General features: G+C 42.2%; 1 protein-coding gene across 2 annotated transcripts in view; it reads left to right on the top strand.

Annotated features, from left to right (window-relative positions):
- Positions 1–2571: 2571 nt before the first annotated feature.
- The window catches only part of LOC124553628 (protein roadkill-like), a 106665-nt gene continuing 94289 nt past the window's right edge, over positions 2572–14947 (top strand). For both annotated transcript variants that reach the window (XM_047127488.1, XM_047127490.1), the window contains exon 1: positions 2572–2680. The gene's annotated coding sequence lies outside the window, so the exon portion shown is untranslated. The remainder of the gene's footprint in view (positions 2681–14947) is intronic.

Here is a 14947-nt window from a genome sequence, read left to right as displayed (position 1 = left end):
GATGGAAATTTCTATTGGTAATTCCGCACCTCTGTGTGATTGGCTGTTAAGAGGCGGTTAACTAGATTATGTGATCAAAAGTATCAAGATACCTGGCTGAAAATGACGTACAAGTTCTTGGCACTAGCCATCGCTAATACTGGAATTCAAAATGGTGTTGGCCCACCCTTAGCCTTGATGACAGCTTCCAGTCTCGCAGGCATACTTTCAATCAGGTGCTGGAGGGTTTCTTGCGGAATGCAGCCCATTCTTCACGGAGTTCTGCGCTGAGGAAAGGTAGTGACGTCGGTCGGTGAGGCCTGGAACGACGTCAGCGATCCACAACATCCCAAAGGTGTTGTATAGGATTCAGGTCAGGACTCCGTGTAGGCTAGACCATTGCACGAATGTTACCGTCGTGAACCACTCCGCCACAGACCGTGCATTATGAACAGGTCCTCGATGATGGTGAAAAGTGCAGTCGCCATCCCCGAATTGCTCTTCAACAGTGAGAAGCAAAGAGGTGCTTAAATCATCAGTGCAGGCCTTTGCTGTGAGAGTACCACGCAAAACAACAAGGGGTGCAAGCTTCCCCTCCCGCCATGAAAAGCCCGATCACACCATAACACCACCGCCTCCGAATTGTACTGTTGGCACTGCACACTCTGACAAATGATGTTCACCGGGCATTCGCCATACCCACTCCCTGCCATCAGATTGCCAGATTATGTACTGTGATTCGTTACTCCACACAACGTTTTTCCACTGATCAGTCGTCATATGTTTACGCTCCTTAGACCAAGCGAGGCGTCGTTTGGCATTTACCGGCGTGATGTGTGGCTTGTGAGTAGCCGCTCGACCGTGAAATCCAAGTTTTATCACCTCTGACCTAACTGTCATAGTACTTGCAGTGGATCCTGGTGCAGTTTGGAATTCCTGTGTGATGGTCTGGACAGATGTCTGCCTATTACACATCACGACCCTCTTCAACTGTCCGTGGTCTCTGTCAGTCAACAGACGAGGTCGACCTGTACGCTTTTGTGCTGTACGCGTCCCTTTGCGTTCGAAAACATTGGACTTAGGGATGTTTAGGAGAGTGGAAATCTCGCGTACAGACGTATGACACAAGTGACATCTATCACCTGACCATATTCGAAGTTCGTGAGTTCCGCTGATATGGAGTAGCTGGCAGTAGGTAGCAGCACACTGCACCTACTATGAGAAACGTATGTTTTTGGGGGTGTCCGGATACTTTTGGTCACATAGTGTAGCAGCGCTGGCCCGCCGCGGGACCGAATGACGTCATCTGGAACGAGGGGCCGGCGCTACGTTTGAAGCTGCCACTCCCGTCTCTCTGAAAACGTCGAGCGTCCACCGTTGTTTCCTTTCAACATACAGTGCCCGCCCCCACGCCCGGACAACTGTGTTCCCCTCGTCTCTTTTAAAACTGTTGCTGTCCACTCTAATCTCATTCAAAAAATGGTTCAAATGGCTCTGAGCACTATGGGACTTAACTTCTGAGGTCATCAGTCCCCTAGAACTGAGAACTACTTAAACCTAACTAACCTAAGGACATCACACACATCCACGCCGGGGGCAGGATTCTAACCTGCGACCGTGGCGGTCGCGCGGCTCCAGACTGAAGCGCCTAGAACCACTCGGCCACACGGCCGGCTAATCTCATTCATCTCTTTTATAACGGAATCCCAGTATGTTGACGCGTGAGCTAGGACTCTCGTGTTTTTGAACTGTAGTTCGCGTCCGTTTTCCAAGTAAAGGTCAGTTATGGTCAACTTGACAAGCTCCCTGTGTTTAATATCTTATGCTCAGTACAACGCTCTGCAACTGTGAATTGTTTGACGCATGTAAATGCTGCCACATTTACAAGGAACGCCGCACATACTGGGCACATGAACAGCTGTGCTGTCTTTAAGGGGGTAGGACGTCAAACGGCCCGACTTGTAACAGGAGAGGCACCACAGGACATTTTATTCAGAAATCACACTCATAGCAGTGGAAGTTCAAAAACATAAAATAATTTTCTTTTTACATGTGCAATTTCAACATTTTTCATCCACTATTGGCTGCATTTGTTGCTATAGGTATACTTTTCTTCATAAGTAAGAGAGATTCTACTATGAATTTGGCAAAGCATACAAACCATACTTACAGCTGTATGAAGCTCTAGAGTTTACTTAATTTATGAAAAAATGAGTAAGCTGTTACATTTTAAACTTTATGTTTAGATAAAAAATCTATTTTTATTGTCAATTATCACAGTTTTTACCAGAGTTTTTATAGATTTGGAAAATTCTAGATTTTCATACACTTGTAAGCATGGTTTGTACGCTGCGCCAAATTAACCGAAGAGTCTGTCTTACCTATGAAGAAAAGCCAATAGCAAGTGAAAAAATGATGAAATTTAATTACTTTATTTTTTTGAATTTATCAGCAATAACAAAATTGGGACGACAGTCTTCGTATTAAATTCGCATGTTCTGCGCGCGGCCCCTGGAAGCGAGGCAGACTGCAGTTGGTACCTGCCGGCCTCGCAGCCGTTGGCAGCACTGACTGCGAGCCACAGCCCAGGCGTCTGTCGCATTTGTAGCGAGTCGTGTCCAGTGTGACGTTCCGCGTTGGGGTTTCGTGCTGCTGTTTCTGCGCCGAGAATTTCTTCTGCTACACCCACACCCTTAATAAGGTAAGGACGACTGTTTTCATGCGTTCCCGCAGTGTTGAATTATTTTCTTTGTTTTCTTTTGGTTTGTTTCTGCAAAGTCATGGCAGCTGTAAGGTTTCATTTAGGTTCACTATGGAGACTATCGCGTATAAAACAAACCGCGTTCGTTTATTACGCTCTCAAAATACTAACGAATTTCGTATTACAAATCTTATTATTTTAAAGTCCTACCGACGTTCCTATTAATTCTGCTGTTCTACGGACTTTAGGCATGAGTGAAAAGCATAGGCTCGGACGAGATTTATACTCGTATTCGCGCCATTTTGTTGAATTTTTTTTCCCGAAATGTAGGTTCGTATTTGTACACATGTGATCCATAAAAGGATTATTCTGCTTGTTAGGAATAACAGAACAGAATGATGGAACACTGCTTGTGCAAGTAGATAAGGTGCTATGGCAACTTCGACTATAGAGGAATTAAACAATTACTTTCCGTCAGGATAGTGCGTAGACCTTGGGACAGTCTGATCCTACTCCTAATGGCTTGATATCAAACCAAGCGAGACGCATTTTGACAGTTCCATAGTGGAGGATTGAATCAGATATTTCCCGAAGCAGTCGGCTCCACGAAAACTGCCGAATTTAGTACAACTAATCTGTTGGCGTCTTTCCCCCAATCCTGCATTAGCAATCGTCAGCACGTCAAGTCACGCAAATGTGCTTTAATACAGAACGCTGTTCCATTGAATTTCGATATCTTCACTTTTCTAGAGAAATGTTTTTGGTGACAAGGTAGTCTGTTGGGTAGTCAGTAAGACAGAAAATTTTATCGTCCATTTCGTCTTTGTTCTATATGTGTAAGTGCAGAAATCAATGAATTCTTACGTTGACCTAAAATTGATCCTCTTGCTGGAAATGTTGTCAAAATTCCCGGCGTTAGGGGCTTAGTCTTCACTTCTGTTAATAATCGTGCATCTCCAGGCAGTGACTGTGCCGTACACTTACCAAAAAAGTAGTCTGTTTTCTGCTAAGGGGGTATCTGGAAGAGTGAAGCAGTATCCCACGTAAAGGACCAGTACTCAAACATTTTTGCAGTAAAACCAGCCATCCTCAGAATCCTTTCTGACAAGTGTTTGTCATTGCTGAGAACGATATCAAGATACAGAGTAAAAGTTACAAATCTCACTGCAGAACTCGACTATTATATATATTCTTGATGGAACAGTCCATAGCTGTACTTTCGGTTCATAGCGTGCCCGTTGGACACTACGAACAGGCAGTTCACCTGTGGACTGTTCCATCAAAAAAAAAGTAGGGGGAAAATGAAGATTCACACACATGTTCTTGTCAAACCAAACGGGTGCTGCTGAGTAATACTTTATTAGGACAAATAAAGAATTATTAAACTGTTGTGGCTTTAAGAACGCATTGTTACATCTGTAGTTGCCTACAGTATAAAGTGTGTTGCTGTTGCGTAGAGAAAGGAATACACAGTTTATATCACAGCAAGCGGATCTCTTGACATTAATACGTTAAGAGTAATTTCATTGTCTTTTGTGGAAGTAAATGAAAAATAGCAATGCAGGTGGTTGTAGACAAACTTCCACAAAGAAGGGCTGATACGATAGCCACCTCATCACCTCCCTGAAATATGGGTTGTGTTGGCAAATTGGTCTGCATACATACATACGTACATACATACATTGATCCTTGTTGCATAGAGCATTAATACATTTCGTAATGATGTGGTATGTGTCACTTTAACATAAGTTTTCTTTATACAAAATAGTAAATATTTTTATAGTTAATACTTCATGTCTAAAGATTCATCTATTCAGTAGGAGCTGTCATTCAGGAATACTTTTATTTTCTTTTAAATGTTGTTTAGGTATCTGCCGGATTTTTAATGCTATTTGGCAAATGACCAAATACGAGTATTTTTGTGGCAGCATAATTCACACCTTTTTGTGACAAAGTGAGATTTAATCCAGAGTAGTGAAGATCTTCGTTTCTTCTAGTGTTGTAGCTATGCACTTTGCTGTTATTTTTGAATTGGGGTGAGTCATTGACAAATCTCATAAATGAATATATGTACTGCGAAGGTACTGTGAATATCTCAAGTTAATTAAATAAATGTCCGCAAGGTCATCTTCGGTGGGCTCCAGCTGTTAACCTGATGCTATGAATACTTTTCCTCTTAGTGACGAATTGCCCCCAAATAAGATACCATGTGTAAGCAGTGAATGAAAGTAGGCATAGTAGGCTAATTTAATGATGTTCATCACCAATATTTTGCAATAACCCCAGTAGCATAAGTAGCTCAACCTAATCATTTCAGCAGATCATTGATGTTTCTTCAAATTCAATTTCTCATCAGTGTACACATCCAGAAATTTTGAATACTCTGCCTTAGCAATAGACTTGCTTTCATAGCCTATATTTATCAATGGTGTTACGCCATTTACTGCACAGAATTGCATACACTTTTTCCTCAAAATTTAATGAGTCCATTTGCAGAGAACCACTTAATAATTTTGTGAAAGACAGTATTTACAATTTCCTTGAGTGTGATTACTGTACTTGTATCATTAGCAAAAAGAACTAGCTTTGCATGCATTAATATATATTGAGAACAGTAAGGGACCCAAGACTGAACTCTGTGGGACACCATTCTTGATACCTCCTCAGTTAAAGGACTCTGCTGATTTTTGCAGACAATCTGTTGTGCTAATTTCAGCCTTCTGTATTCTTCCAGTTAAATATGAATGAAACCATTTGTGCACTGCCCCACTCATGCCACAGTACTTAAGCTTGTGTAGAAGAAATTCATGATTCACACCATCAAAAGCCTTTGAGAGGTGACAAAATATCCTAATGGGTGATGTTTGGTTATTCAGTGCATTTAATATTTGATCAGTGAAAGCATATTTATAGCATTTTCTCTTGAAAAGCCTTTCTGAAAACCAAATTGACATTTTGTTAGTACTTCATTTTTACAGGTACGTGATGCTACTCCTGAATACATTACTTTTTCAAGACTTTTGAATAAATCTATCAGAAGTGAGACTGGCTGGTAGTTAGCATCAGACCTATCCCCATTTTGGAAATACGGAAGCGTCCGATCCCGCCCGTCTGCTTTGACGTCACAAATATGGCGGAAACGACCATAAACCACGATTCCAATATGGCGCATATAAAGTCGTTACGTACACATTATGAGGACGAAAATACATCGAAAAACACACACACTTTCCACAAAAAGCCTAATGAGACTAACGGGACAAGCGCGGGAAATGGGGTGTTTTTGGGTGGGGGCAAACTAAATATAAACTAATTTAGACACCCACCCCAATACAAAACAACACAACTCTCCAGATACCACTAAACTCAATATCATCTGGAATCTGACACTTCCCTTGACCTATATAGCTCAACAGCAGCTCCCGATCCCATAAATTAGGATCAAACACTTTCCTTGGCGTATATAGCTCGAAAAACATCTCCCGATACCAATACCAACACCAACATACGCAGCCACACATTGGGATCGAACACTTCCCTTGACCTGTGCACTGTTAATTTTATCCGTCATATCCATTCCTGAACAAAAACAACAATCGATTAATTTTACTAAAATTACCGCACGATGTACAGCGAACACTAAATTAACTTTCACACAAAATCGTTAACTCACTGAAACGAATTCCACCACAAACACAGCCGACACTCGAACAATTCTGGATAATGATCAAAAGCAAACTGAGCCCATTACACCACACAAACGAAACCCCTGAACATACCACCAGAGCACAACAAACCACAACACGACGACATCTACAAACACGCCACACTCACAAACCAAACTCCGCGCCGTCGTGACGTCACACACGACACCCTTACGTCACGGGTCAAAGCCGACGCGTGGGATCGGACGCTTCTGTCGACCTCTCATTTTTACGCAGTTTTTGAACAACTTATTTCAGTCTATCAGGAAAAATACATATCTGGCTGAGACTCCTACTTATTTGTTGGGAACAAGCTTTCAGTACTCCGTAGCACAGCGAGAGGTCTAGGTTGGTGTGGAGTAAGGTGGTATGGCTGTGAGACGGGTAAGAAAATGAACGTGAATGCGAAATAAAGGGTGGGGCTACGGGGTTCGTATGTAGCATGTACTTCATCATAAGAGCGAACCAGATGTAAACAAACGCAAGCGGGATGATTGGTCAGCAGCCGTAGCTCTCTTACCACTGGTGGTGTTCCGCTCTTGGAAGTAGGTCCAACTTAAGTATTCGGTAGCTTATTAGTATGTCAGTGCGGAAGAACCTTTCAGACATTCTGACGTATTAACAGCCATCAACGTCTATCTTAATCGTACTTTACCTACGTAACTTTTATCTTAAATTGTGTACAGTCAGTGTCTCTGTAACCAGTACTTGTGCTCTGATTGTCTCGCTGTTCATACGTACCGCGAAAATGGATGACACTGCTTTGTGGTCCGTAGTGAAACGCAATTGCCGGAACACCGTTAATGGCGAGAAACAAGTAGTTAATGTTCTTCACAAGATTACAGACAGAAATCAGCTTTTGACTTTTTTCGAGTAGGACCATGTATCAGAAATAAGGGAGGTGTTAACTACATGCGTGGCGTGATAGACAGGGTCGTAGACTGACCAACGTGTGTGCCGGCGGGCGGCGGTTCTGCGCTCCACGTGGTGCGTAATTTTCTTTGTTACGTTTGAATACCTAAAGCATTTAAATATGAAACTCATCACATGTACTTACACATCTATATGGTTACTCTGCAATTCACACTTAAGTGCCTGGCAGAGGGTTCATCGAACCATTTTCATACTACTACTCTACCATTCCACTCTCGAATGAGAGAAAGCAAAAGAAGAAAGGAACACCTATATCTTTCCGTTCGAGCTCTGATTTCTCTTATTTTATTATCATGATCATTTCTTCCTACGTAGTTGGGTGTCGACAAAATATTTACACATTCGGGAGAGAAAGATGGAGAAATTTCGTAAATAGATCTCTCCTCAATCAAGACTGCCTTTGATTCAGTGACTCTCAGCCCAACTCGCGTCTCATATCAGTTACTCTCACCCCTATTTCGCGATAACACGAAATGGGCTGCCCTCCCTTGAACTTTTTCGATGTCCTCCGTCAATCCTACCTGGTAAGGATCCCATACCGCGCAGCAATATTCCAGCAGAGGACGGACAAGTGTGATGTAGGCTGTCTCTTTAGTGTCCTGCCAACAAAGCGCAGTCTTTGTTTCGCCTTTTCCACAATATTGTCTATGAGGTCATTCCAATTTAAGTTGCTCGTAATTGTGAGTCCTATGTATTTAGTCGAATTGACAGCCCCAAGATCTGTGCGATTTATCGTATACCCAAAATTACTCGGATTTCTTTTAGTACCCATGTGGATGACCTCGCACTTTTCTTTGCTTAGTGCCAATTGCCACTTTTCTTACCATACAGAAATTCTCTCTAGGTCATTTTGTAGTGGGAATTGATCGACTGATGACTTTACTAGACTGTAAATTACAGCGTCATCTGCAAACAATCCAAGGGGGCTGCTCATATATCTCCTAGATCATGTATGTAAATCAGGAACAATAGAGGGCCTATGACACTACCTTGCGAACGCCTTATCACTTCTGTTCCAGTCGATGATTTACCGTCTATCGCCACGAACTGTGATCTCTCTCGGAGAGGAAATCACGAATCCAATCACACAACTGAGACGATACTCCATATGCACGCAATTCGATTAATAGTCGCTTGTGAGGAACGGTATCGAAAACCTTCTGGAAATCTAGGAATATCGAATCGATATGAGATCCCTTGTCGACAGCACTCAATACTTGATGGGAATAAAGAACGATATTTTCTGAAGCCGTGTTGGTTATGTATCAATAAGTCATTTTCTTCAAAGTGATTCATAATGTTAAAGTAGAGTATGTGCCCCAAAATCGTACTGCAAATTGAGGTCATTGATTTGGGTCTGTAATTAAATGGATTACTCCTATTTCCTTTCTTGAGTATTGGTGTGACCTTTGCTACTTTCCAGTCTTCAGGAACAGACCCTTCGTCAAGTGAGCGGTTGTATATGATTCATAAGAAAGGCGGTGTTGTCTGCATACTCTGAAAGGAACCTGATTGCTACATCATCTGGAGCTGAAGACTTGCCTTAGTAAAGTGATTTGAGTTGTTTCGCAACACAAATCTACTTTTGTCACTCACGCTAACAACTGTTCTGGTTTCAAATTCTGGAATATGTACGTCGTCTTCTTTCGTGAAGGAATTACGGAAAACTGTATTTAGTAACTCCGCTTCAGTGGCGCCACCATCGGTAACTTCTCCATCGCTATCGCGCAGTGACGGTGTTTACTGTTTTCTGCCACTGGTTTACTTTACATACGACCAGAATCTCTTTGGGTTTTCTACCATATTTTGAGACAATGTTTCATTGTGGAAACTATTAAAAGCATCTAGCATTGACGTCCGTACTATTTCGAACTTCCGTGAATCTTAGCCAGTCCTCGAGATTTTGCGTTCCTCTGAATTTGGCATGCGTTTTTCGTTGCTTATGCAACAGTGATCTGACGTGTTTTGTGTACCATGGTGGATCAGTCCCGTCTCTTAACTTAGGCGGTAAGAATCTATTGCTGTCGATACTGTATCTGTGAAATTGAGCCATATCTTCTCTACACTTACATAATTAGCTTGGGAGGAATGGAGACACTCTTAGGAAAGCATCAAGCAGAATTTTTATCTGCTGTTGTAAATAGTTATATTTTGCGTTTGCTTTTAGTGGTTTTGGTTGATATGGTTTTGCGCCATATATGGCAATTAACTCATGAGTCACCAATTTTAAGAGAAATGCAGATCTTGCAGTTCACAATTACGTATCACACGAAAATTTCTGGTTTTCATTGCAAGTATAAATTCTCAATTACCGATATTTTATAAAAGATTGTAAAAGATGGTTGAAGATAAAACGTTATATAAATAAGTTTCTTGGAGAAAAATTGTAAAGTCAAGTACGCTCTTCGCATATGCCCATTGTTTTGTAGGACAGATGTGATCTAACATGAGCCAGAGTGATAAATGGCGCAGGAACATGGAAGACAATTTTGACGGCGTCGAGCACGCTGTACAAATGGATTATTTTTAGAGTTGTGGTCGTAACACTGCAGTCTGAACCCGGCAGAATTGATATGGAGCCAAGTTAAGGGATTTGTCGCGAGAAATAACAAGACATTACGCTGTCAAACGTACTGCAACTAATGCGCGAAGCTTTGTGACACGTGACTGCCTAACGATGGCGAACTGCAGAACAGCACGTCACGAAAGAGGAGGAGGAAATGTGGACATTTTTGTGGCTTGGGATTCTGTCTCTGATAGACTCGTTATCAACGTAGCTGTACTGAAGTGTGTTCAGCGGTGGCCGATGTGGAAGGAGTTCAGAGATTACCAGACAACTGACTCCGATACCTTCAGTGGCTTAGTATTTTACTACATTGCGCTTTTACGCCACACACAGCTCATGTAGAAAAATTACCCTCGTTAGTCACGAATTTTCATCACTCCTGCTTTTAATTAAAATTCTATGTTCGCTAATATCGATGGCATGTTATATTTTCCGTCCGGTCACCTGAGGAGAAAACACCTGACTTTTACCATATATTATTTCCTTCTGTTTAAAAATTCACATCCAAAGCTGTATTGTCCTCTGCTCGTCTCTGTTTACGCCTGAACCGCCACTGCTCACACCAGTGCACGTTAGCTGGACCACTTGCCCGGCCAGCGCTGTCAAAGCTAAACGCGCCGGTAAAGCTGTTGCCCCGTATTACAGCACAAGTCGATACGCACAGCATAAAAGGAACCCTCATCAATGTACTTAATTGCACTGGTGACCGCTTGGCATCTGCTCCTCCTGAAACTAAATCCAGTGAGTTTCCAGCAAACGCGGAAGAGTACATAGTCTAATGTTTACATGAAGTTTATTGTGATGAACGGACTATAGGCCGATGTCCAGATTTGCAATATATTTAATGCACTTTGCCGTATATATCATGCCTTCCAAATTAAAACCCAACACTGCTAGGGCACAACCACGTACCGTAAAACAGACTCCCCACCGAGTGTCCTAGCGATGCCACACACTGGCTTTGACCTGTGTCGTGATTTCACGGGACTCTCTTTCTACTCCCAGTGCAGAGGCAGAACACAACACTGACGTTTGTTTCCCTCCCACATTGTTGCTTGGAAGGCAGGGTGTGCTGACATTATTCTGCAGCTGAGACTGAAAGGGCAGTTCGTGATTTGAAGTGTATGAATGTGCTGTGATGGAAACAAACTAAATAGTCCTTGTTACTACACGTATTTTACGCACACTGCATTTTGGTTATTGGCTTATCCGGCATTTTCGTCGTCGGTCAAAGAAGATTGGCAGCGGTAGCAACAGGTGCGGTATTTTCTTATTCCTAGTCTGGACACATCTCGTAGAGTACTGGTCCGTATATCCTTTCACGAAATTTGTGTAGCAAGAATCGTCATGTGCTGTTAAATGTGCATTCAGTCTGTGTCGGAAAACATCTTTCTGTTCACTCTTTAGGTGTTTCTGATCATCTGATCTTCTGATGCAAAGCTGTAAAGTGTCATATGGAACCCAGAATTCAAATGATGGTTAACTCATCAGTATGCAAATGAACAGACAGTAATAAATTGGTCATCGGGATGGAAATTTCATTTTTAGCTACGTAATGCATACGAAGTTGTACGGAGAATTTTCCCGTCATTTACAATTAGCGGAAAGTCAGTGAATTCTCCCATGACTTCAGTTGTGTCGTGTCGTGTTGTGGTTGGTTGGAAACAGCAGTCGCAGTAGGCGCCAGGTTACATTCAGTTTCCTCGAAGCTTAAGTGGTGCATTTCGCAGTCCTTACTTACTAAATTGCACGCCACGAAACTCTTAGTGATACATTTTACGGTACATAGGTATTGGAAAACTGAAACGCCCTTCGCAAGTGTGCAGTCCAGGCATGCAGTACGGAGCATTGGACAGCGTTTCCAGTACTTGGAACTGGAACAACGGTTCTGCTCGCTTGGTCGGCTGTGTTCCTGTGGAGACAAAGGAAATGACGGAAGTTGAGGCTTGATGTGGGCCGCCAAGACTGGTTAAAAAAAGAAACTTATCACACTGTTACTCCGTGAGTTGACGACATTTGCACGTGACTGTTATAATTATTTATGCATCAAAAAGTAGTCATTTGTCATGGCTGCTACTGGATATGAGGTCCTGAATTCCGTATTATGAAAAAGCACCGTTTCAAGGCAACAGTACATGGAAGATATGTAAAAACACGTCACTTTCTTTCGGATGTGTTATAATCAGACGTCATGTAAGGACGTATCGGCTGCTAAAGCCTTCATTACATTCAGTTTATGGTGCGGGGGCTGATCTTCCAGCGGTTGATTGTGAGGCAGCGGTTGTAAGCGTTGAGTTACAGAGCAGAGGGTGGCTACGGAGGTGACTCGCGTCCTACCATATCACCTTCACGTTTGCAAAGGTTCCGGGACTTCTTTATTACGTTAATTGCAGTTAGTTCTTAAATATTCGATATTGTGTACATATAGTAGTTCCCTTTCTCTGCCGGCCGGAGTGGCCGTGCGGTTCTAGGAGCTTCAGTCTAGAACCGCGTGACCGCTGTGGTCGCGGGTTCGAATCCTGCCTCGGGCATGGGTGTCTGTGATGTCCTTAGGTTAGTTATGTTTAAGTAGTTCTAAGTTCTAGGGAACTGATGACAGCAGTTAAGTCCCATAGTGCTCAGAGCCATTTCAATCATTCCTTCCTCTCTCTCTCTCTCTCTCTCTCTCTCTCTGGGCGTGTGCGTATCAGGTCTGCGTTGTCATTGTCAATAATTTACAAGTCTACATATTAAGTGTGAAACTCGGAAATGCGAATAAATATTCACACGTTGATCATCTGGCAAAGCTAATTACCATACAAAATAAGCATAGAACTGACTGACACATTTGCAACAGAATAAAACGGTGGCGTAGTCTCAGCTATACATATAATGTAGCCATATGTGAAGTGTACAAAAGACAATTTACGGGCTAGTTTTTCTAGGCCACTTCTTTCCCAGACAAAAATCTCCCATTAAAGTACCTCTTCAACCACTTATATTACGCTTTTCTTGATTTTATTACACCAAATGTAACATATAGTGACGTGTTTTCGAGAGATGCTAGCTGTGTTTCGAAACGGCTTTGCTTACTGGACACAAGGTAAGTGAGCTGATGGTTTACCTCACTTGTTAGAGTGGCTGCCCCCCCCCCCTTTTTTCTGACTACGGACCAACTCCAAACATCAGTTTTCAGATGTTTTAAAAATTTTATTTTGTTGAAAAACTTGAATGAGCAGGATATTGGATTCTGTGCTGGCTGGCTTGAGATTCTTTTTGCTTGTAAGTCAGTAAGTGGTCTCACTTTTGATGTTAACGAAGGTGTATTAGCAAAAGCAGTTGGCACAACTTTTTCAGTATGTTTCAGAGCTAATTCTTGCCAACGTTTTAATCTCTCTTATCCACAGCCCGGTCCACATGAATGCAAAACTACTGGCGTCAAAAATGTCACGTTTGCAGAAACTCGTGTGAACTGTAGGTTGCCCTTAACACAGCTGCAAGATCACACCACAACGCTATCTCTGCGGAAGACGAAATATTAATATTAACCTCATAGTTTTTTCAGATGATCCTGTTATCTATGATGTATTGTCTGAAAGAAGCTGCATATTCACTCAGATCTTGATAAGATTTCAAAGCGGTTGAAAGACGGCAAATTGATTTAAATGTTCATAAATGTAAAACTGTGCCTCCAGAAAATTAAAAGTAGTATTCTAGGACTATATCATAGTAACTGTTAGAATCGGCCGACACATATAAAGTACCAGGTATGAAATGGAATGACGACATACGCTTAGTTGTACGTAAAGCAGGTGACAGACTTCCGTTTACTGGTAGAATTCTGGTGGAGAGCGGTCAGCCTACAAAGGACTTTGCTTACAAATCACTCGTACCACCGGTTGTAGAATATTGCTCAAGTGTGTGGGACCAGTACCAAATACGACTAACAAGGGATACTGAACGTATACAGAGAAGGGCAGCACGAATTGTCATGGATTTGTTTGACCCGTGGGAGTGTAACGGAAGTACACAAGTAACTGAACTTCCAGACTCAGACAGACGCAAACTATCCCGAGAAAGTGTATTAGCAAAGTTTCAAGAACCGCCTTTAGATGGTGATGCTAGGAATATACTTACAACCCTCTACGTACCGCTCACATAGGGATCGTGAGGATAAGATTACAATAAGTACTAAGCGTACAAAGGCATTCATTCTTCCCGCGCTCCATTCGTGAATGGAAAAGGAACAAACCCTGACAACTGGTACTGTGGGACGCACTCTCTGCCACGGTCGCTTGCAGAGCATGTAGATGTAGATGCAAATGTAGGTGCTGTTTAGCATCGTATTATCACAGCGTCTTCCGTAGTTTCAGGCAATTCTCGTTGTCATTTTCTTTTATTTTTTCATCGCAGTGCATCATAATTTTCGTTTCATCACAGACACAGGAATTCTGCTGTAGATTTCTTCTGCACTTTCTCGAGCTGGCCTTTTCATCCACAGTTGTTCCTACGTGTACTTCGGTGGATTCAAAGTTGAGCTCCCATTTCTCTTTCAAAATTACCTAATGTTTTTTCTCATTTCAGCTCGCAAGTACTGTGGATTCCTATAAAATGTTAATGATTCCAGTTTAAGTGGACTGCCTGTAGGTATTTGTTATGATTTGCCTAAGGCCTCTGTGCATGTACTGTATTTGCAACATCGAGCGTTCCCTTACCTGTACTTTCCAGTTGGAAAACTCCTGCTGTTTATTCGCTCCCAAGTGTCTCGATAATGTCCGTACTTGGCTTACATACAGGGTGGCGCACGAAATGTGTTAACATTTTGTTTTTGAATATAAACTTTCTCAATACAATCTGAAAGAACATATACTACAATGAGGAGCCGTCCATGGAGATTTGTTCTGAGCACATGCTCTATATATCCGCCATTGGGGAGCCAATTTTGTCCGTCATTGAAGCGACCTGGAAGCCTGAGTGAAATGATCCTCACGTCGAAATGCTCGTGTAAAAACTCCAGTAGTCCAGACCTCAATCCATGTGACTTTCTTCTTTGGGGGTTCCTAAAGGAAAAAATTTCCCCGAAAC

The sequence above is a fragment of the Schistocerca americana genome, chromosome 11, assembly GCF_021461395.2.
Source record: "Schistocerca americana isolate TAMUIC-IGC-003095 chromosome 11, iqSchAmer2.1, whole genome shotgun sequence".
Lineage (NCBI taxonomy): Eukaryota > Metazoa > Arthropoda > Insecta > Orthoptera > Acrididae > Schistocerca > Schistocerca americana.
The sequence above is the reverse complement of the archived record's forward strand: the minus strand, read 5'-3'. Positions and strand labels throughout refer to the sequence as shown.